At 41.5% G+C, this 22,387-nt stretch overlaps 1 protein-coding gene across 3 annotated transcripts in view; it reads right to left on the reverse strand.

The window, feature by feature from the left end:
• The window catches only part of TNRC6C (trinucleotide repeat containing adaptor 6C), a 151,345-nt gene that overhangs the window by 121,791 nt on the left and 7,167 nt on the right, over nt 1-22,387 (reverse strand). Inside the window, exon 1 of one of the 3 annotated variants that reach the window (XM_073886164.1) lies at nt 19,618-19,805. The exons of the other annotated variants lie outside the window; for them this stretch is intronic. The gene's annotated coding sequence lies outside the window, so the exon portion shown is untranslated. Of the gene's footprint in view, nt 1-19,617; nt 19,806-22,387 lie in introns of those variants that run through there. 3 annotated transcript variants of the gene reach the window in all.

Here is a 22,387-nt window from a genome sequence, read left to right on the forward strand (position 1 = left end):
AAAGATTTTGGCTCCTGTATCAGTACAAGATCAGTACACATAGCTTCTCCCAGTTATTCAATCAAGCACAAATGTAAGCACTGTTGTGAAGGGGATTTGCAGATGTAATTAAAGTCCCAAATCAGTTTACCTTAATATCCAGGTGGGCCTGAGCTAATCATAGGAACCCTTTAGGTTTAGAGGTCAGAGACAGAGGAAGTCAGAAGTTCAAAGTACGAGGACTGAACACACAGTTGCTGGTTTGAAGTGAAGGGCACATGGGAGAGGAACACAGCTGCCTCTCCGAGCTGAGAGCTACCCCCATTGACAGCCAGCAAGGAGGCAAGGACTCAGTCCTACAACTATAAGCGACTGAATTCTGCCACAAGAAGAATGAGCCCAGAAGCAGATTTTTTTCTCCAGGGGCTCCACAAGAGAACTTGTCTTGGCTGACACCCTGAGTTTAGCCTGTGAGACCCTGAGTAGAGACCTCAGTCATGCCATGCCAGAACTTCTGGCTTGCAGAACTATAAACTAACACTGGTGGTTCTTTGAAGCTACTAAGTTTGTGGTAATTTGTTATGTAGCAATAGGAAACTAACACACCTATCTTATTTAACTGGCAGGAACTTAGATGGTAATGTTAGATCAGACTAGATAATAATGTTAGTGAGTCTCAGCAGTCAGGGATAGTTGGAGTCAGGAACCATACCAGTAATTTGAACAGGGTGGGCTTAATGGAAAGATCTCTTAACCAGTACAAGTTGGCTTACTTTTAAGAGGGATAAAAAAGGTCTTTATGGAATCCAGAAGAAGCAAATCTACTATCTCTAGTCTGAGGGTATGTGAATAATGGGCTAAGAATTTAGAAACAGACCTCTCCACATGGACGAGAACGGTGTGGCTGCCAGAGAACACACAGGTGATCAGTAGCAAACCTAACAGAGTGCTCAGGTCAGAGATGGTCCACAGGAGGGCCCTACTCAGTGGCAGACCATCTTCCCAAAGGTACGAGTGGACTAAAACTACTCCCTAAGTACCACTGAGATAAGAACTCCCAGATGCCAATCTGCTGACTGCTGCACCAAAAAAAAAAAAAAAAAAAAAAAAAGGGCAGCACACCTGAACCAGAAGTCCCTTTGTCCCTCTCTTCCTCCTTACATTCTCTCTCCAGTGCCCTCTGTTGATAAAGACTAACATGAAGCCGGGATCGGTTAAGCATCTGCCTTCGGCTCAGGCCATGATCCCAGAGTCCTAGGATTGAGTCCCGCATCGGGCTCCTTGCTCAGCAGGGAGCCTGCTTCACCCTCTGCTGCTCTTCCTGCTTGTGCTCTCTCTCGCTATGTCAAATAAATAAGTAAAATCTTAAAAAAAAAAAAAAAAAAAAAGACTAACATGAAGCCAACTAGCCAAAGGGAAATGTTTGTAAGTGGCCAGCTCCACTATCAGAAGGCCAGGCAAAGATGGGTTTGGATTTACATAGACGGGACAATAAGGGGGATAATAAGGGACAAATCAGTAATTGGCAGTCTACCCTTTGGGCTACTTAGCTTCCATATATGTCCTCTACACACACATCTGAACTCATATAAAGCACCAAAGAACTGTTTCTACCTAACAGCATGCAGCTATCTTCTTATAAATAATGATGCTCTCACCTTCTCCCCAAAATAAGGAGCCATAGTCCTAACAGCCATTGTATACATCAGTGACTATATTAATTACTTTTTTTTTTTAAGTAGGCTCCATGCAAGGCTTGAATTCACAACCCTGAGATCAAGACCTGAGCTGAGATCAAGAGTCAGACGCTTAACTGACTGAGCCACCCTGGTGCCCATACTATATTAATTACTTCTTAAATTCTGTACAGCCCCACTAAATATTCTCCTCTCTAAAGACTAAATTGTCAAATTAACTCACAACAATTTCTATATAAAATAAGGGGAAGGAGAAAAATAAAAGATAAACATATAGAGATAACAAAGAAAAAATATGCTAAATCACTACAATTCTCATTTCTGTACCTGGTCATGAGGTCATAGATAGTATCCATAACTTTCTTTCTCCATTTCCCATCCCATATTTCCTTTGTCTTCAATCAGAACCTCAGGTAATCAGGGTTCTCAACATGACAGGATAACTGTAACTCTCATTCTCAAAGGATCTGACTTATCAGACCTGCCTTTTGGGGGTATGGCAGTTTTTCATTATTCCTTAATATAGTGCATGCTTACTGAGAGACGCTCTAGAGAATCCTGATTTAACATAGTCTTCCTTGCCCCCATTGTGTAGCATAACCCTTTTGCCCCTTAGTATAATCAGGATCAAGCACTCCAGGCAGTGAAGTGAGTCCCCCCGTTCAGTGGCAAAGAATCCCGAAAGGGTGGTGGCCTCATATACCAAGTCAACGGAACTACCCTGTATCCTCTGGTTAAAGCATTCCCCACTTGGAAAGTAAGAACTCCAAACCCCAGCAGGCTCAAAGTTGCTAGGATGAAAAGCAGAAATTCTGCAAGTGGGTTATCAGGTATAACAATAGTGAGGCTGCTTTTAGGGTTTTACCATTAAGTACGATATGGAAAGTTGGTCTGAGAATTTATACCATGTTAAACATCCCACTCTTCCTAATCCGTGTCTAATCGAAGAAATAGCAGTAACAAACTTATCTTTTCTCCTTTTGATTCTGTTGATTTTTGCTTTTTGCATTTTGAAACTGTTATTATGTAAATTTCCTTACAGATTGACTCATTTTTCATTACAAAATTTCCTTCTTCACTTCTATGAATGTGTTTTGCCTTGAAGTCTACTTTGCCTAATATCACTTAAATTGATCATCTTACTACTTATTTTGTACTTGTTTCACTTATCTATGTTCCTTTTCTCCCCCCTCACTTCTTGTCTTCTTTTGGACCAATAAATATTTTTTATTATTCCATTTCCCCTCTCCTTCTCTATTAATACGGTAGCTATAAATTCTCTTTCTATCCTTTTGTGGTTAACCTAGAGCAGTTTTTCTCAGCTTAAGTTCCATGAGAGAACTGTCTTACAGAAAATAATCTGAGTGGCTCTTCTGTCAATTTTTCCAAGGATGATACACAGCTGGTACCATTCTAGATGCAAAGAAGTTAATTCATGAGTTACAAACGATTCTTTAGCACAGAAGTTAGCAAACTTTTTCTATCGAGGGCTAGACAGTAAATATTCTGAGCTTGAGCTTTGTGGGCTACACGGTCTCCACTGTAGCTACTCAACTCAGGTGCTATAGCATGAAAGCAGCTACAGACAATACATAAACTAATGGGCATGGCTGTGTTCCAATAAAACATTATTTCTTAAAACAGGCAGGAGGCTGGATCTGGCCACAGGCAGATGTTTGTCAATCCCTGTTGTTGGGCATTAGGACATGATTCTCTCACTAAACACAGTAGAGAAGGGCTGCCTTAGGCATTGTATCTTATATCTCAGACTCATTAGTCTTTTTTTTTTTTTTTAAGATTTATTTATTTGAGAGAGGGAAAAGCATGAATGAGCAGGAGGGGCAGAAAGAGAGGGAGAGAGAATCTTAAGCAGACTCTGCGCTGAGCACAGAGCCCAATGTGGGGCTCAATCTCATGACCCTGAGATCACAACCTGAGCCAAAACTATGAGTCAAATGCTAAATCAACTGTGCCACCCAGGTGCCCCCACTAGTCTTTTTTTAATATAAATTTACAAGGACCCTAGGATATTTAAACTATAATTAGCCTCTTCCTGCTTTTTGTGCTACTGTTGTCATGTATTATTTTTACTGTTTTATACAGTTAATATAACTTCAGATTTATTACCATTTACTCTTTCCACTGTTCTTCATTCTTTCCTGCATCCCCATGCTTCTATCTGGGATAATTTTCCAACTACCTCGAGAACTCTCTTTATAGTTTCTTTAGTGTGAATCTGTTGGTGATGAATTCTCAGAAGTTTTTGCCTGTCTGAAAATGTCTATTTTCTACCTTCATTTTTGCTTGATATAAATTTCTAGGTTGGCAGTTATTTTCTTGCAACATTTTGAAGATTTGGTTCCATTGTCTTCAGATTTCTATTTCCTCTGCAAAGTCAAGTGTTAGTTGCTCCTTTGAAGGTAATGTCTGTTTCTTCCTTTGGTTAATTTAAGACTTTCCTTGGGTTTTAGCAATTTTCCCTTTTTCTTTCCTTTTCTTCCTTCTTTTCTTTCTTCTTCCCTTGCCCCCCCCTTTTTTTTAAGACTTTACTTATTTATTTGAGAGAAGGAGAGAGAGAGAGAGAGAGAGTGCGGGGAGGGGCGGAGGGAGAGGGACAACCAGACTCCTCGCTGAGTGCAGAGCCCCAATGTGAGGCTCAATCCCATGACCCTGAGATCATGACCTGAGCCAAAATAAAGAGTCAAATGCTTAACTGACTGAGCCACCCAGGTGTCCCTTTTATTTTTATTCTTAGGTCCACAGTGACTTTTTTTTTTCTTAAAGATTTTTTTAATAGGGCGCCTGGGTGGCTCAGTTGGTTGAGCGACTGCCTTCGGCTCAGGTCATGATCCTGGAGTCCCGGGATCGAGTCCCGCATCAGGCTCCCTGCTCAGCGGGGAGTCTGCTTCTCCCTCTGACCCTCTTCCCTCTCGTGCTCTCTATCTCTCATTCTCTCTCTCTCTCAAATAAATAAATAAATAAATCTTTATAAAAAAAGATTTTTTTAATAAAGATTTTATTTATTTGTCAGAGAGAGAGAGAGCACAAGCAGGGGGAGCGGCAGGCAGAGGGAGAGGGAGAAGCAGGCTCCCTGCTGAGCAAGGAGTCCGATGCGGAACTCGATCCCAGGACCCTGGGATCATGACCTGAGCCGAAGGCAGACGCCTAACCCACTGAGCCACCCAGGCGTCCCAAAGATTTTACTTTTATTTAGTTGAGAGCAAGAGAGAGCACAAGCAGGGGGAGGGGCAGAAGAGAAGCAGACTCCCCACAGATCCTGAGATCCTGACCTGAGACAAAGGCAGACACTTAACCAACTGAGCCACCTAGGCATCCAGGGCCACAGTGACTCTTAAATCTGTGGCTTGACAGCTTTCATCAGTTTTGGAAGATTCCCAGCCATTACCTCTTTAAATATTGCCTCTACTCTTTCTCCTCTTCTGAGACTCCAATTAAAAGTATTTTTAGACTTTTAAGAGTGTCCCATTTGTCTGTAATGTGTTTTTCTTTTTCTTTTCATTTCCTTTTTCAACCTTTTGTCTCTGAACTTCAACATGAATATTTTCTTTCTTTTTTTTTTAAGATTTTTATTTATTTGAGAGAGAGAGAGAGCACAAGCAGGGGGAGGGCAGAGGGAGAAGCAGACTCCCCACTGAGCAGGGAGCCCGATGCGGGACTCGATCCCAGGACCCTGGGATCATGACCTGAGCTGAAGGCAGACGCTTAACCAACTGAGCCACCCAGACGCCCAGCATGGATATTTTCTTCTGATCTTTCTTGCAGTTCACCAATGTTCTTTTCAACTGTGATTAATCTGCTATGAAACCCTTCTATTACTGTATTTTTCAATTCTAGAATTTCTATTCAGTATTTTTCATAGTTTCCAGTTTTCTACTGAAGCTCTCCATTTGTCATTTAATTTTTTAAGAATATTGATCAATGTTAGCTTAAAGTAAAAGGCTGATAACCCTAAAATCTGGATCTTTTGTGGGTGTTCTTGTTGCCTATCTTTCCCCCTGATTTTCAGTCTTTTTATATGCTTGGTTTTTGACTGAATGTTATTGTGTGTGAAAATCTGTAGCGATAACCTGAGGTTCTGGATGATATTATCTTCCTCTAGAGAGAATTTACTTTTGCTTCTACAGGCACTTAAAAGTAGAGGTGAATCGGGCGCCTGAGTGGCTCAGGTCATGGTCCCAGGGTCCTGGGATCGAGCCCCGCATCGGGCTCCCTGATCAGCAGGAAGCCTGCTTCTCCCTCTCTCACCACCCTGCTTGTGTTCCCTCTCTCGCTGTGTCTCTCTCTAATAAATAAATAAAATCTTTAAAAAAAAAAAAAAAAGTAGAGGTGAATCATTTTAATCTATTTCAGGCAATTAAAAACTAAGTTTTAGTTTTTGTGAGAGCTGGATTTCAGGATCATTCTACGTTCATCATTACTCCTAGGGTAAAACTTTTGGGGGAGAGGGTCCCAACCAAAAGCCTGAGATGTTCACCAGAGCCCTTCCTCCTCTGTCATTCCTGAACTCCACTTTTTATGCCTGCTAGCCTCGTAAGTCTGCTGAACACTCTACTTAGCTTCTCAACCTGTTTTCTGTTCAGCTTTTCAGCCACAGCTTTTGAGTTGGCAAACGCCTCTGAGGGGATGTGGCATCAAATGTTTATCCTGCTTCCTTAGATCTTGGGGATCTTGGCCCCTCCAAGTCCTCAATGTGCTGGTAACTTCTAATGCCTTCAAATGCCTTTTTATGGTCTATCTAGTGTTTTTAGTTCTTGGCAGCAATGATGGTCTGGCACAAATGGTCTCTCTCAGGCAGAAACAGAAATCTCAAAAGATACTGCATTTTATTCAATAACTTTCTAGGTAGCAATTAGGATAATCTTATACTTGATCTACTAATGCAGTGGAATGTTAGATTTCTTGCATCCCCAAGGTAACCCTTACTTGGTCTTATTTGATCTACCACTGTTAGCAGGATCTTAAGAGTTCTTGCATTGCCAAGGTAACCCTTACTTGGTCTTACCACTCTACTGATTTAATATGCTGCTCCATTTGTCTCAAATTTTCTTTAGAAAGAGACTTTAAAGAAATAATACTAATATTGGTAAATTATACTTGCTGGTAAATTATTTAAGATTCTCAGATTTAGGGGTACCCGGGTGGCTCAGTTGGTTAAGCATCTGCCTTCAGCTCGGGTCATGATCTCGGGGTCCTGGGACTGAGCCCCACAACGGGCTGCCTGCTCAGCAGGGAGTCTGCTTCTCCCTCTCCCTGTGCCCCTCCCCCTGCTCATGCTTGCTCATGTGTGCACCCGCTTACATGGGCTCTTTCTCAAATAAAAAAAATCTTAAAAAAAAAAAAAAAGGATTCTCAGATTTATGTGACAGAAACTTAAAGTTAGCTTTGTTGCTGTCATTTTCATGAAAGTTTTTGGTATCATAATTATGCCAGCTTCATAAGAGGATAGCTTTCCCTCTTCTTAAAGTTCTTAGATAATTCACATAGTAAATACTAAAATAGGAAAAAAATTTATTAACATTATCTGAAAAGGAGAAACTTTTTGGAGATAAATTCTTTTATAATTAAAATTTCTTTCTTGTTCTATTTAGGTTTTCTGGATTCGCAAAGGGTCTGTGACCATCTAAAAAGTTAAGATCCAATCCTAGCACAAAGCTAAGGCTCAATAATTGCTATTTCTTTTTGACCTAAAAAGTTGTCTTTTTGTTATATGCCAGGTCATGAATATCTACTATTTTGAGTCACAGAGTTGCTTTTCATTACATAAAGCTTTAAAATTACTGGAGATTAAGGACCCAGGAAGATAAAGGGGATATTATTGCTCACTTTACTTTCCTTATCACCAGGAATCTCATCAAACTTTGGAGAGAGAGTTGACACCATTAGAAGTCAGTAATCTGGGGCACCTGGGTGGCTCAGTCATTAAGCATCTGCCTTCGGCTCAGGCCATGATCCCAGGGTCCTAGGATCAAGCCCCACATCGGGTTCCCTGCTCCATGGGAAGCCTGCTTCTCCCTCTACCAGTCCAGACCCCCTGCTGTGTTCCCTCTCTTGCTGTGTCTCTCTGTCAAATAAACAAAATCTTTTAAAAAAAAGTCAGTAATCTAACACATATGAACATTTATTCAATCAACCAAGCAATACTTACTTAGTGCATATTCTATAGAAGTCAATGAGCTAAGTTTTATAAAAGATGAAAAAAAATTAAACATGAATCTTGCCTTCAAGGAGTTTATAATCTAACAGAAGAAAACTTGTATACATATATAATTATTACAAAAAGTAGAAAGTCCAAATGCCATAAGATAGATACCAACCAGAATCACCCATCATATAATAATTCATAAATCTCTATGCCAAACAGTAGCAACATGTTAAACATTCTATTTTTTTTCTCTTTAACATACCTTTAACATGAGGAAAACTAAGCTTTATATGTAAGTGATAAAGTGACTGTATATTTCTTAAGTATCTGAACTTACTGAATAAAGCTTTACACATTATGGTAATTAAATGCCACAGAAGACCTACTTATAAGCATTTCTGGAACCCTGACTGGGGCTTCTTTGTGTGAAATACAATAAATTAAACTGACAATATGATCATCACAAGAACAAATCCTAATAATCTATACAGAACACAAGTTCAATCTCTATTCCAGGTCTTTACTCACACAATAATTTTATATGCCAGCACATATGGAGTTTTCAGAGTAAAACAATCTCCCCACCCCACACACCTTACCAATCGTACCAAAGTGACTGCTATGGTCATGTCTATGGTAGGATTAAAATAATACCACTCTCTACACTTGAATCACTCCTCTGAAATTACAGCAACACACACACAAATAGATAATGATAGTACAAATGTGTGACAGTGAGTAACAGACTTTGCAAGCTGAACATACAGAAGATAATGTGTACCTACAAGGTGTCAAATTTATGCACTATCTCATTTAACACATATCATAACCCTGTAGTAGGCATTATTATTCACAACTTCCAGATGAGAAAACAAAGGCTCAGACAAATTAAAAAATAAACCCAAAGTCACCCAGCTTATAAGTGGCATTCCTAGAAACCTAGCCCAGAACTGGCTAGACAATTCCCAAGCCCACACTAATACCAGCGGTGCCAAATGCTGGTTATCAGTTAATGAGAATAACAAACTGCACATCTTTAAAGTACACCATTCAATAAATTCTGATGTATGTATACCCCTGTCACATGTGCGTGCGCACACACACACACACACACACACACACACACACACACTCAAGATGACTCCACAGAACAAGACAGAAAGGGAATGATGTCAGGTAAACTTTCCATAAAGCTAATACTCACTCAAGCTGTAAGACTCTCCTCTAAGACGGTGTCCTTGTGCCTCTCTGCACGGCAGTATCTTTTCTTTTATAATATGACAAGAGTGGATGGCGGTGGCGATCTGACTGTCTCCTGTGCCAAGACCAAAAGACGGCAACCCTACGCTGGCTCCTGCTTCCGCGCTGAAACTACTCATGTATTAAGTCTTACCCACAATGCTTTTCTGTATTTTCAAAAGAATAGATTTTACCCTCAAAAGGAAAGGTTTGATTAAATAGTATTTAGGAGGTAATTACCTTTCTACAAGAATGACAGGTATTTTTTAAAACTGCAAGTGTGGGGCACCTGGATGGCTCAGTTGGTTGGGCGTCTGCCTTTGGCTCCCTGGAGTCCTGGGATCGAGCCCTGAGTCAGGCTCCCTGCTCACAGAGAGTCTGCTTCTCCTTCTGCCCCTCACCCCACTCGTGCTCACTCTCTCTCTGAAACAAATGAAATCTTTAAGAAAAAAAAAAAAAAAAAGTCCTGGGATGCCTGGGTGGCTCAGTTGGTTAGGCATCTGCTGTCTGGAATCACGATCCCAGGGTCCTGGGATCCAGTCCCGCATCGGGCTCCCTGCTCAGTGGGGAACCTGCTTCTCCCTCTGCCTGCTGCTCCCCCTGCTTGTGCTCGATCTCTCTCTCTCTGACAAATAAATAAAATCTTAACAAAAAAGTGCTGTGTGTAGCCTCCTTTACAGGCAAAATTATAAGGGAGGCATCCCCATTCCCTCTACTGTTGTCTTTCCGGTGGTCACTCAAGTTTCTCATTTTGCTCCTCACCCCACTCCCACCAACATACTTCACAACTGAATCTCAACAGATACACTCATGGGCAACAATGTAATTCAGTCTTTTGAGTATATTACCATTTTCACTGCCACATTCTTACTAGCAGCAGGAGTGGAAGAATTTCTTTTCTCATCCTCCTTAGGATTATATTTAAATACTGCCAACTTAATATGTTCCCCCCGAATCTGGTTTCTTTAATTTGCTTTTCTTTGATTACTGGCAAGATTAATTTTTAAAACATGTTTGCTCACTGACCTGTTTTATAATCATCTTTCCCTTTACTCTTTTATCTATGCCAAAAGGCATAAAACTAGTTTTCTCCAAGACTTGAGCTTGACCTCAAGACTGTCTGATCTTAGGTAAGTCACACCCCCTCTTCGGGTCTCAGTCTTCTCCTCTATAAACCCCAAATATCTGTGAATTTTAATAATTTAAATGAATTAAGACTTAGTCTTGAAAACACAGCAGGCACACAAAATATAATGCTGATTAATAATATTGTTGTTGCTAACCCATTACCACCTTGACTACAGAGAACATTAAATAGCAATGGTAATATAACCCCCAAATAAAACTAAGAAAAACAAAACCACAAGGACCAATCCTCTTATTTTTAATAGAAATACAAGAGTGCCTGCAGTGTGTATGCACCTTTGATGCACACCAGAGCCTTGAGATTAAAGGGCAGCTTCTTCTCCTCTAAGAAGTCAGTACATTTATGGAGTTATATAGCCATAAGAACCTGATCCAGGTTTGTTTTTTTTTTTTTTTAAAGATTATTTATTTGAGAGAGAGAGAGAATGAGAGATAGAGACCACGAGAGGGAAGAGGGTCAGAGGGAGAAGCAGACTCCCCACTGAGCAGGGAGCCCGATGCGGGACTCGATCCCGGGACTCCGGGATCATGACCCGAGCCGAAGGCAGTCACTTAACCAACTGAGCCACCCAGGCACCCCTGATCCAGGTTTTGAACATTTCCATTACCCACCAAGATCCAAATCGCAGCCAATCCTCATTCTCACCCTTAGCTCTAGACAACTACTAACATACTTTTGGACCCTGTAGTTTTGCCCTTTGTGGAACTATCATATAAATGAAATATGGCTATTTTCACTTGGTATGTTATTGAGATTCATCCACACTACAGCATGTATCAGAACTTCATTCTTTTTACTGCTGAATAATATTCCATCATATGGCTATCTGCATTTCCAACATCCATTTACCGGTTGATGGTCTCGGATTGTTTCCACTTAATTGGCCCCTATGAGTAACATTCATGGTCGTGTTTTTGTGTGAAGAGATGGTTTTATCTGTACTGTGTAGATACATAGGAGAGGAACTGCTAGGTCATATGGTAAATTTATGTTTAACATTTTAAGAACCTGCCAAACTGATTTCCAAATCACCTAACACCAATTCCCAGCAGCAATGCATGAAGTCTCCCATTTCTCCGCGTCCTTGTCTTCACCTGCCCTTTCAACTGTACCGTCTAGTGTGGATACAATAGTTATCTCCTGGTTTTACTGTTCATTTCCTGAATGACTCACCGTGTTGAGCATCTTATATGCTTATTAGCAATTTGTGTATCTTCTTTGGTGAAATGTTTATTGAAATCCTTTGTCCATTTTTGAATTAGGTACTTTGTCTTATTATTGACTTATGAGTTGTTCTTTATATGTATTCTGAATAGAAGTCCTTTACCAGCTATATGATTTGCATATAGTTTCTTCCAGTCTGTGGAGTATCTTTTCATGTTCCTAATGGTGTCTTTTGAAGTAAAATATTTTTAATTTTGATGAAGTCCCATTTATCAAGTCTTTTATGGATCATGCTTTTGGTGTATCTATGAACTCTGTCTCACCAAAGGCCACGAGGATCTTCTCTTACTTTTTCTAACAGTTGCATAGTTTTAGTTCTTACATTTAAGTCTATGATCCATTTTGAGTTTATTTTTGTGTATAATGTTAGATAAAGATCTAAATCACTTTTTTTTTCTTTTTGGCATATGAATTTCCAACTTTCCCAGAACATTTATTGAAAAGACTATCTTGGGGGGTGCCTGGGTGGCTCAGTTGGTTAAGCGTCTGCCTTCAGCTCAAGTCATGATCCCGGGGTCATGGGATGGAGCCCTGCATCAGGCTCCCTGCTCAGTGGGGAACCTGCTTCTCCCTCTCCCTCTGCCCTCCCATGCCCTACTCATGTGCATTCTCTCTCTTAGATAGACAGACAGAGAAGGCGAGAGAGAGAGAGAAAAAAAGAAAGAAGAGAGGAGAAGAGAAAAAGAAAAGAAAAGAGAAAAGAAAAGAAAGAAAAGAAAAAAGAAAGAACTACCTTGGGGCACCCTGGCTGGCTCAGGTGATGGAGCGTGCGACTCTTGATCTTGGGGTTGTGAGTTCGGGCTCCAGATGGGTGTAGAGATACTTTAAGATCTTAAAGAAAAGACTATCTTTTCCCCACCGAAATGCCTTGCACTGTGTCAAAAATCAGTTCACCAGAGGGGCGCCTGGGTGGCTCAGATGGTTAAGTGTCTGCCTTTGGCTAAGGTTATGATCCCAGGGTCCTGGGATGGAGCCCCACATCGGGCTCCTGGCTCAGTGGGGAGCCTGCTTCTCCCTCTCCCTCTGCCTCTCTCCCTGCTCATGCTCTCTATCTCTGTGTCTCAAATGAATAATTAAAATCTTAAAAAAAAAAAATCAGTTCACCATAAATGTAAAGGTTTATTTCTGAACGCTCAATTATGTTCCATTTTTCAATATGTCTGTCCATGTGCCGATACCAAACTGTCCTAATTGCTTTAGTTTTATGGTATTTTTTTTTTCTAGTAGGCTCCATGTCCAGCATGAAGCCCAATGTGGGACTTAAACTCATGACCCTGAGATCAAGACCTGAGCTGAGATCAAGAGTCAGATGGTCAGCTGACTGAGCCACCCAGATGCCCATGGTCATAATCATTTTTTTTAAAGATTTTATTTATTCATGAGAGACAGAGAGAGAGAGAGAGAGAGAGAGAAAGAAACAGAGGGAGAAGCAGGCTCCCCGGTGAGCAAGGAGCCCGATGCGGGACTCGATCCCAGGACTCTGGGATCATGACCTGAGCCGAAGGCGGACGCTTAACCATCTGAGCCACCCAGGCGCCCGGTCATAATCATTTTTATATGTTGCTAGACTTGGATTCCTAGTATTTGGCTGAAGATTTTTGTGTTTACATTCACGAAAAGTATCTGGCTGTAGTTTTATTTTTTCGTGATATCTTTGGCTTTGGTACCATGGCAATACTGGCCTCAAAGAATCAGTTAGGAAGCATTTCCTCCTCCTTTATTTTCTGGAAATGTTTGTGAAGGTTTGGTATTAGTTCTTTATGTCTGACAGAATTTGCCAGTGAAGCCAAGATGATCTCGGCTTTTCTTTGTGGCAAGATTTGTAATTACTAGGGCACCTGGCTGGCTCAGTTGGTGAAACATGTGACTCGTGATCTCAGGATCTTGAGTTCCAGCCCCATGCTGGGTGTAGAGCTTACTTTAAAAAAGATTTGTAGAGTCACGTGAGTAGCTAGGGCTCCACATCAGGAAAAGATGAGGAGGAACTGAGGTGGGGAATGCCTTTTCCTCTCTTCCCAAGTCTCCCTGATCAACGTTAAGAAATTGAGGACCCCCCCTCACCGGGGTGGGGGACAGGGAGGAACAATGTGGATTGGATGTGGATGTCACATCCACATCAAAAGTTGACAGGCAAGTGGAGTCCACAGGGGAATCTCCACTCCTGGCTCCATCCTTCTTAAGAATAAAGGTCATCAGACTCCAAATGGTGGTGGTTCAGATGGAGCTTCACATGGAGGTCAAACGAGACACCTGCAGGGCCCCCTTGGGCTGCCCCGCCCAACACCCCTGACCAGCAGGACGTGGCTACGATCAGTCGTCACCCTTTTTCCCTAACAGCAGTGCGGGTTACCTCTTCAGACGGGGGATAATGAAAGATAATTGGAAGGCAGGCAGGTGGGGACAAGCCCCCCCCCCCCAAGAGGAAACTACCCTTAAAAGGCTTTTACACTGCCCTGGAAGGAGCCCTCCACCCTTTCCCATATGATAGATAGGTGACAAAAACCCGACTGGATGACAGGCGCAGGGTGGGTTCATCAGATGAAAACAGCCCACCACCAAGCCCATAAAAACCCCTACACTTAGAAATTCCAGTGGCAACCCCTTCGGGTCCCCTCCCTCCTCGGGAGCTTTGTACTATCATTTTGGTATCGCTCAATAAACCTTGCTTTGCTGCCCACCAAAAAAAAAAAGATTTGTAATTACTAATGTCTTTACTTGTTATATGCCCAGATTTTTCATTCTTTTTAAATCAGTTTTGGTGGACTCTGTCCATTTCTAGGACTGTGTCATTTCACCTAAGCTGTCTAATTTATTGGCATAAGGTTATCCATCATACCTATTTCATTTCTGTAAGATCAATACTCATGTCCCCTCTTTCATGCTGGATTTTTGTAATTTGTATCTTCTCTGTTTTTTCTCAGTCTAGCCACAGGTTTGTCAATCTTGTTGATCTTTCCAATTAACCAGCTTTTGGTTTTATTGATCTTCTCTACTATTTTTCTGTTTTTACTCCATTGACTTCCACTCTGATCTTTATTTCCTTCCATTTGTCTGCTTTTTTTAGTTTGTTTTTCACTCTCTGGATTCATAAGATGAAAGCTTAATTTTTGATTTGAAATATTTCTCCTTTTCTAATATAGACATTTAAAGCTATAAATTTCCCTCTTAGTACAGTTTGGCTGCATCACATGAATTTTAGTATGTTGTGTTTTCTATTTTTAATTCAGTTCAAAATATGTTCTGACTTTTCCTTGTGATCTCTTCTTTGACCCACATTTAGAAAACTTGTTTAATTTCTTTTTTTTTTAAAGATTTTATTTATTTATTTGAGAGAGAGAATGAGATAGAGCATGAGAGGGGGTAGGGTCAGAGGGAGAAGCAGACTCCCTGCTGAGCAGGGAACCCGATGCGGGACTCGATCCCAGGAACCTGGGATCATGACCTGAGCCGAAGGCAGTCGCTTAACCAACTGAGCCACCCAGGCGCCCTCGTTTAATTCCTTATGGATTGTACATGGAGACAAAGAGGGGAGTCAAGGGAGATTCCAAAATTCTTGACTGGAGCAACTAAAAGGAGGAAAGTGCTGTTGGAGACAGGGAGGAGTGCAGGTGCAATGGATGTAGGGTGAGAGCCGGAGTTCAGTCCTGGACATCTGAGGTGGAGATTCTCCTGCAACAGTCAGGTGGAGATGTGGCAAGGCAACTGGGTATGCAAATACTGAGTCTGGGGAGCCATCCAGGCTGGGGATACAAAATTTAGAAATCTTCAGGGCATGTGTGGTATTTGAAGTCAAAGGACTGAATTACCAAAGGTGTGAACGTCGATAAAGAAGAGGAAGTCTCCGTGAGTAAAGTCAGAGACAGTTTCATGAAGGAGATTCTTGTTAAGTTAGGTACGTTAGGACATTTATAATTTGATCTAGCAAGGACAGAGCCAATTTAAGCACTCTATAAGCCATGGATGTGAAATAAATGTTATCACATGATAACATGTCATAACTGTGACTAATGGAGGCGTTAAAGAGAAGAAAATGATATTAAGAGACCAGATCTCCACATAGACATTTTACAATATGTACATATCAATGTCAGGCTTACTGTATATATGTCTACTAAAATGATAACATCCTTAAATTGTCCATGTTACTAAAACAAGATCCTGGGGCGCCTGGGTGGCTCAGTTGGTTAAGCGACTGCCTTCAGCTCAGGTCATGATCCCAGGGTCCTGGGATCGAGCCCCGCATCGGGCTCCCTGCTCCGCGGGAAGCCTGCTTCTCCCTCTGACCCTCCCCCTGCTTGTATTCCCTCTCTCACTGTCAATTAAATAAATAAATAAAATCTTTAAAAAAAAATAATAAAACAAGATCCTTACCCCCACACACCTATTTTTTTCTTCTACCCATATGCCTTTCTACCAATATCAGTCATTTAACATACATCTCTTCTGAAAACTGTGAAATCAAAGAAGCAAAATTGTTGCTCTTTGCCACATCTACTGAGAATGAAGACCATTCTTAGTAATCAGACTGTTGACATTCCAGAAAATGTCAACATCACTCTGAAAGGATGCATGCACTGTTATAGTGAAGGGCCCCAGAGGAACCCTGCAGAGGGACTTCAATCACATCAATGTAGAACTCAGTCTCCTTGGAAAGAAGAAGAGGCTCTGAGTTGACAAATGGCAGGAAACAGAAAAGAACTGGCTACTGTCCGCACTATCTATAGTCATGTACAGAACATGATCAAGGTGTTAGACTGGGTTTCCATTACCAGATGAGGTCCATGTATGCTCACTTTCCCATTAACACTGTCATTCAGGAGAATGGTTCTCTTCTTGAAATCCAAAATTTCTTGGGTGAAAAATACATCCGTAGGGTTCAGGAGAGTTCTAGTGTTGCGTGTTCAGTATCTCAATCCCAGAAAGAGGAGTTAATTTTTTTTTAAAGATTTATTTATTTTTAGAGAGAAACAGAGAGAGAGAGCATTGGGTGGAGGGACAAAGGAAGAGGGAGAGGGAGAATCTTGAGCAGACTCCCCGCTGAGCACAGAGTCTGATGTGGGGCTCGACCCCATGACCCTGAGATCATGACCTGAGCTGAAATCAAGAATTGGACACTTGGGCACCTGGGTGGCTCGGTCGTTAAGCGGTTGCCTTCGGCTCAGGTCGTGATCCCAGGGTCCTGGGATCAAGACCCACATCAGGCTCCCTGCTCGGTGGGAAGCCTGCTTCTCTCTCTCCCACTCCCCCTCCCCCTGCTTGTGTTCCCTCTCTCGCTGTCTCTCTCTGTCAAAATAAATAAATAAAATCTTAAAAAAAAAAAAAAAAAGAGGTGGACACTTAACCAACTGAGCCACCCAGGTGCCCTGAAAGATGAGTCAATTCTTGAAGGAAATGACATTCAATTTGTATCAAACTCAGCTGCTTCGATTCAGCAAGCCACAACAGTTAAAAACAAGGATATCAGAAAAATTTTGGATGTTTTTCTGATAAAGGAACAGATCAGCAGGCTGATGAATAAGACCTAAGTTGTCCAGCTACAGAAACAGCAAGATGCCAGATGATTTTTCAGACTTATTTGTGATATTTTAAAGATGCAATAAAAGCTGTATTGATTTGGGGCTTCTTCTCAAACCAATAATCCTTTCCAACTATTTGGCAAGTATACCATTCAGAAGTTTAAAAAAAAAAAAGGCAGCAAAATTGTTATCCCTCCAACCAGACAGCCACATGACAAAACAAAAGATAGTATGTGTATTCCAAAGTAAGTGCCTGACTCTTCTTACCATGTAAGTCTGCAAGGGTTTACAACACTCCATTCCTTCAAACTTTTTTTGTTGAAGAAGCAGAAGAAAGATATAATGCTAAAGAAAAATGGGTCAAGTGAGGGAAATTGCTTTCCAACTGAGATTTGAGATTGAATAGGAAATGGGTGAATTAGACTGAAGAAAGACAGTTATCGGCCATCTGTACGCAGCTCTTCTATATCAAAGGCAGCTTACTTCCAGCTTACCCCATTAACTAAAGCATTCTAGTTTCAAGGTGGCACAGAATTTTACAGAAATGTCTTCCCACTTTTAATAATTTGGATCAAAACTAGAATCCCTTTAAATAGGCTTAAAATTTTCAGTAATGTTAATTTTCAAATAATCCTTCAAGAAAAACCTGCTGCTGTGGCAGAAAAAAAATAATCCATGAGATCTCTGTTTGTCTTAAAGACACACTCCTTGCCTAGCTGCATTCTAGATGCCAAAGTTAGAAATCAGAGAGAAAAGAAATTCACCATTACGTTTTTCAAAAATAAACGATTCTTTTTTTTTTTAAAGATTTTATTTATTTATTTGACAGAGAGAGACACAGCGAGAGAGAGAACACAAGCAGAGGCAGTGGGAGAGGGAAAAGCAGGCCTCCCACTGAGCAGGGAGCCTGATGCAGGGCCCGATCCCAGGACCCTGGGACCATGACCTGAGCCGACGGCAGACGCCTAACGACTGAGCCACCCAGGCGCCCCTAAACGATTCTTTTTTTTTTTTAAGATTTATTTTATTTATTTATTTGACAGACAGAGACAGCGAGAGCGGGAAACAAGCAGGGGGAGTGGGAGAGGGTGAAGCAGGCCTCCTGCCAAATACGGAGCCCGATGTGGGCCTCAATCCCAGGACCCTGAGATTATGACCTGAGCCGAAGGCAGCCGCTTAACGACTGAGCCACCCAGGTGCCCCTAAACAACGATCCTTATAAACACATCAATGTTAGTTTTCTCTTAATGTACTTTTAGAGCCCAAAATGATACTATTTGAGGCTATGAACCCATTAGACACAGGTTATTTATGTGACGTTTAATAAAGTTGTTTTATTAGGGCTTTCGGCTCAGGTCATGATCCCAGGGTCCTGGGATCGAGTCCCGCATCGGGCTCCTTGCTACTCAGGGAGCCTGCTTCTCCTTCTGCCTGCCACTCCCCCTGCTTGTGCTTGCTCTGTCTCTCTCTACCTCTCTCTCTGACAAAATCTTTTTAAAAAATGAAATTATATATATTAAAAAAACTACAGCTATTATGAAATTTGGAATCCTTTCTCCAGCTGTGAATTTATATCTTCAGAGCAAACAGGCTTAGCAACACAACAGTGCACTGAAATGAAAGAATGCAGACTGCTCACCCTATTGCCCCAAACCAGGCCTTACTATCATTTCAGAAGTGCAGTCTCAGGACAGAAAATGTAAAATAAAATGAAAAAATCAAAAGAGCAAATGAAAAAATGGGGGAAAGGTTATGGGAAAAACACTTCTGAGTGACCCAGGGGCTGAATTCTGAAATTAATGTCCACTAATTTGAGATTTAGTTAGAAAAATCACAACTTAAAGAGAAAAACCCATTAAAAAATTTATTTATTTATTTATTTATTTATTTATTTATTTATTTATTTATTTAAGCAAGAGAACACGAGTGGGGTGAGGCACAGAGGGAGAAGCAGACTCCCTGCTGACTCCAGGGACTCTGGGATCATGACCTGAGCTGAAGGCAGATGCTTAACTGAGCCACCCAAGTGCCCCCCCAAAAAATTTTCTTAGGCCATCAGAACTACACAATCAAAATTCTGCTATTGAAAGATAGAGGAGCACCTGGGTGGCTCAGCTGGTTAAATGTCTGCCTTCAGCTCAGGTCATGATCCCAGGGTCCTGGGATCAAGCCCGACGTCAGGCTCCGTCAGGCTCCCTGCTCACTGGGGAGTCTGCTTCTCCTTCTCCCTGCCCGCCCCCCGTGCTCAGTCTCTCGCTCTCAAATAAATGAATAAATAAAATCTTAAAAAGATAAATAGGCAAATATGTAACCTAATTAAATAACCACATCTAATAATTTTGCCAAAGGAGTATTTAAATTAGGAATCAACATAAACTGATTTCAAGAAAAAGAATTTTGACAACATCCTTTTAAAATCTGATTTCCAGGGCGCCTGGGTGGTTCAGTTGGTTGAGCGACTGCCTTCGGCTCAGGTCATGATCCTGGAGTCCCGGGATCGAGTCCCGCATCGGGCTCCCTGCTCGGCGAGGAGCCTGCTTCTCCCTCTGACCCTCTCCCCGTCATGTGCTCTCTCTCTCTCATTCTCGCTCTCTCAAATAAATACATCTTTTAAAAAAATAAATAAAAAATAAATAAATAAAATCTGATTACCAGGGCGCCTGGGTGGCTCAGTTGGTTAAGCGACTGCCTTCGTCTCAGGTCATGATCCTGGAGTCCCGGGATCCAGTGCCGCATCGGGCTCCCTGTTCAGCAGGGAGTCTGCTTCTCCCTCTGACCCTCCCCCCGTCATGTGCTCTCTCTCTCTCATTCTCGCTCTGTCAAATAAATAAATAAAATCTTTAAAAAAATAAAATAAAATCTGATTTCCAGAGTCCCCCTGATGGAGAATAAAATGATACGTTTAATATATACTAACCAAACATTCTGGATTGGCCAGAATGATTCCATTACTTATAATACTCATTCTTCCAGTGGGCTAGTATCTGAGGATAGTTACCAGATCTGTAAAAGGCAAACCAAGAATTATTTTGTAATTTGTTTATCATACCAAAATTTCAAATGTCCATAAGAAATGTCACATTATTTCTTCGTAATTCGGTTGGTGGCACTTCCTGGCAGAGCCCAAGGGCCTCAGGGAGAAGGAACAGCCCACTGCTCTGGGTGCCCACAGAAAACACGGTGCAAGGGTACCACTGAGGACGGTGGGGATGGCCTCACACCTGCAGATGTGTTCCCACATGCTGGGCTGACTAGTTGAAAGTACGGTCAGGCGGTCACTGTCCTAAAAAGACTAAAAACAGAAGGAAAGTACTCATTTCTCAGCCTCTTCTCTCCCCCTACTCTCATTTGTGGAAACAACATCTCTGAAGAAAGAGATGATGCAAAACAAAACTGAAAATGTTGATCTTAGTATCCATAAAATCTGTAGATATTATAAAGATGGACATGTTATTATCCCTGCTACCAAGTAACTCAAAATCTATGAGAGAAATGATGATGATAATGAAGGTTTCTTTGCAAAGCAGGAATCTGTAAAGAGCTTTGCTGGGGTTCTGAGTCTGAAATGAACAGGGTGAATGACTCATGCTCATCAATTAAACACAAAACCATAATATATATAAAAGCGCAACTGTGGCTAAGATTCTTACTCATCACCTGACTATAGTAAATAAATAATATTCTTCTGTTTTAAAGCCCCCTCCCCCCAAAAAAAGCTTCCCCATCGTACTCTATAAGAGTAAAAAAAGTCCATTTTATTGTTTTGTTTTCTTCGTTAAAAAAAAAAAGAATCCGGGGCGCCTGGGTGGCTCAGTCGTTAAACGTCTGCCTTCGGCTCAGGTCATGATCCCAGGGTCCTGGGATCGAACCCCGCATCGGGCTCCCTGCTCCGTGGGAAGCCTGCTTCTCCCTCTCCCACTCCCCCTGCTTGTGTTCCCTCTCTCACTGTTTCTGTCAAATAAATAAAATCTTAAAAAAAAAAAAAAGAATCCATGATTGGGATGCCTGAGTGGCTCAGGCGGTTAAGTGTCTGCCTTCCGCTCAGGTCATGATCCCAGGGTCCTGGGATCGGGTCCCATGTTGGGCTCCTTGCTCAGCAGGGAGTCTGCTTCTCCCTCGGCCTGCCGCTCCCTCTGCTTGTGCGCACGCTCTAACAAATAAATAAATAATATCTTTAAAAAAAAAGAATCCATGATCATTTAGGTTTAAGGATGCTATTACATTTATCTAACCTTTACAAAGTTCTAGTAACTTCAACACAGCCTAACACTGCTGTTTATGTTATAATTTGATCTTTTATCTTATAATCTGTTATGTCATAATCTGATCTTACGTTTCCTGGAAATGTTGAAGATTTGTTTTCTCTCTTTTCTGTCAATATTCCATATCCATAAAGTTTACAATAGATCTAGTACTGTTATACAAAGTCTGAGTTAAGATATTTTTATAGGTATGGTACTAAGAAAATTTGATTTCGTTGAGAGTATTCACCATAATTAGCAGCAGAACCCTATTATTACATGGCTCATTACATACTGGGATTTATGCTGTGAGTCAAATCTCTATCCCAGCACCTCAAACAATAAACTCTCCTAAAACTGCTATCTTATGTGTCATCTTTCCCCAATCAGCATTCTAAAAGGATGCACTCTATATATTTTACCAACTATTTTAACATTAGCTTCTTTATTTACTTAAAGCCTCTCTAGAACTTCCAGGAAGTGCAGCAAGCACTACAAGTCTTACCTTTAAGAACTCATTGCTTCCAACAGCCCACATCAGTCATTCTGTATGGTTTTGTCCTGCTGATTCTTTGTAACACCTTTTCAGTTGGATCCTACCATTAAGCTTGTCCAAGCCTGCATCACCTTACACAGACAACCACGATAGCCATAGTCTTCACACTTCCAACTTCCCCTCTAACCCCTGCTATATTTCCAGCTCAAAAGAAGTTTCTAATCTATCACTTGGTTCATGTCATGCCCATCAACAACCACTGATGCAGCCAAAGAACGGAGGTTCTACCCATATAGCTCCTTCTAAGACTCACTGCCGACACAAAGCTTCCATTTACAGCTAGGCCTTGGTGTTCACTTGTTCGATAAAAATATTGAGTCCCAGGAGCCCCTGGGTGGTTCAGTTGGTTAAGCGACCGACTGACTCTTGATTTTAGCTCAGGTCTTGATCTCAGGGTTGTGGGTTCAAGCCCCACATTGGCCTCCATGCTGGGTGTGACGTCTACTTCAAACAAACAAACAAAAAACAATGAGTCCTGGCTGCTGTATTAGTCACTTTCCAAAATGTTCCTCTATGTAGCAAATAATATCAACTTTCCAGGACCTGTTTCCAGTGAAGTCTTGCCTGACCACGGTGACCCCTGGGTCCTCTCCCTCTTCTGAATGATCAGGCACTCTATTTCTGC

This window comes from Callorhinus ursinus, unplaced genomic scaffold, assembly GCF_003265705.2.
Source record: "Callorhinus ursinus isolate GAN/ISIS: 27379988/994484 unplaced genomic scaffold, GSC_fseal_2.0 scaffold68, whole genome shotgun sequence".
NCBI lineage: Eukaryota > Metazoa > Chordata > Mammalia > Carnivora > Otariidae > Callorhinus > Callorhinus ursinus.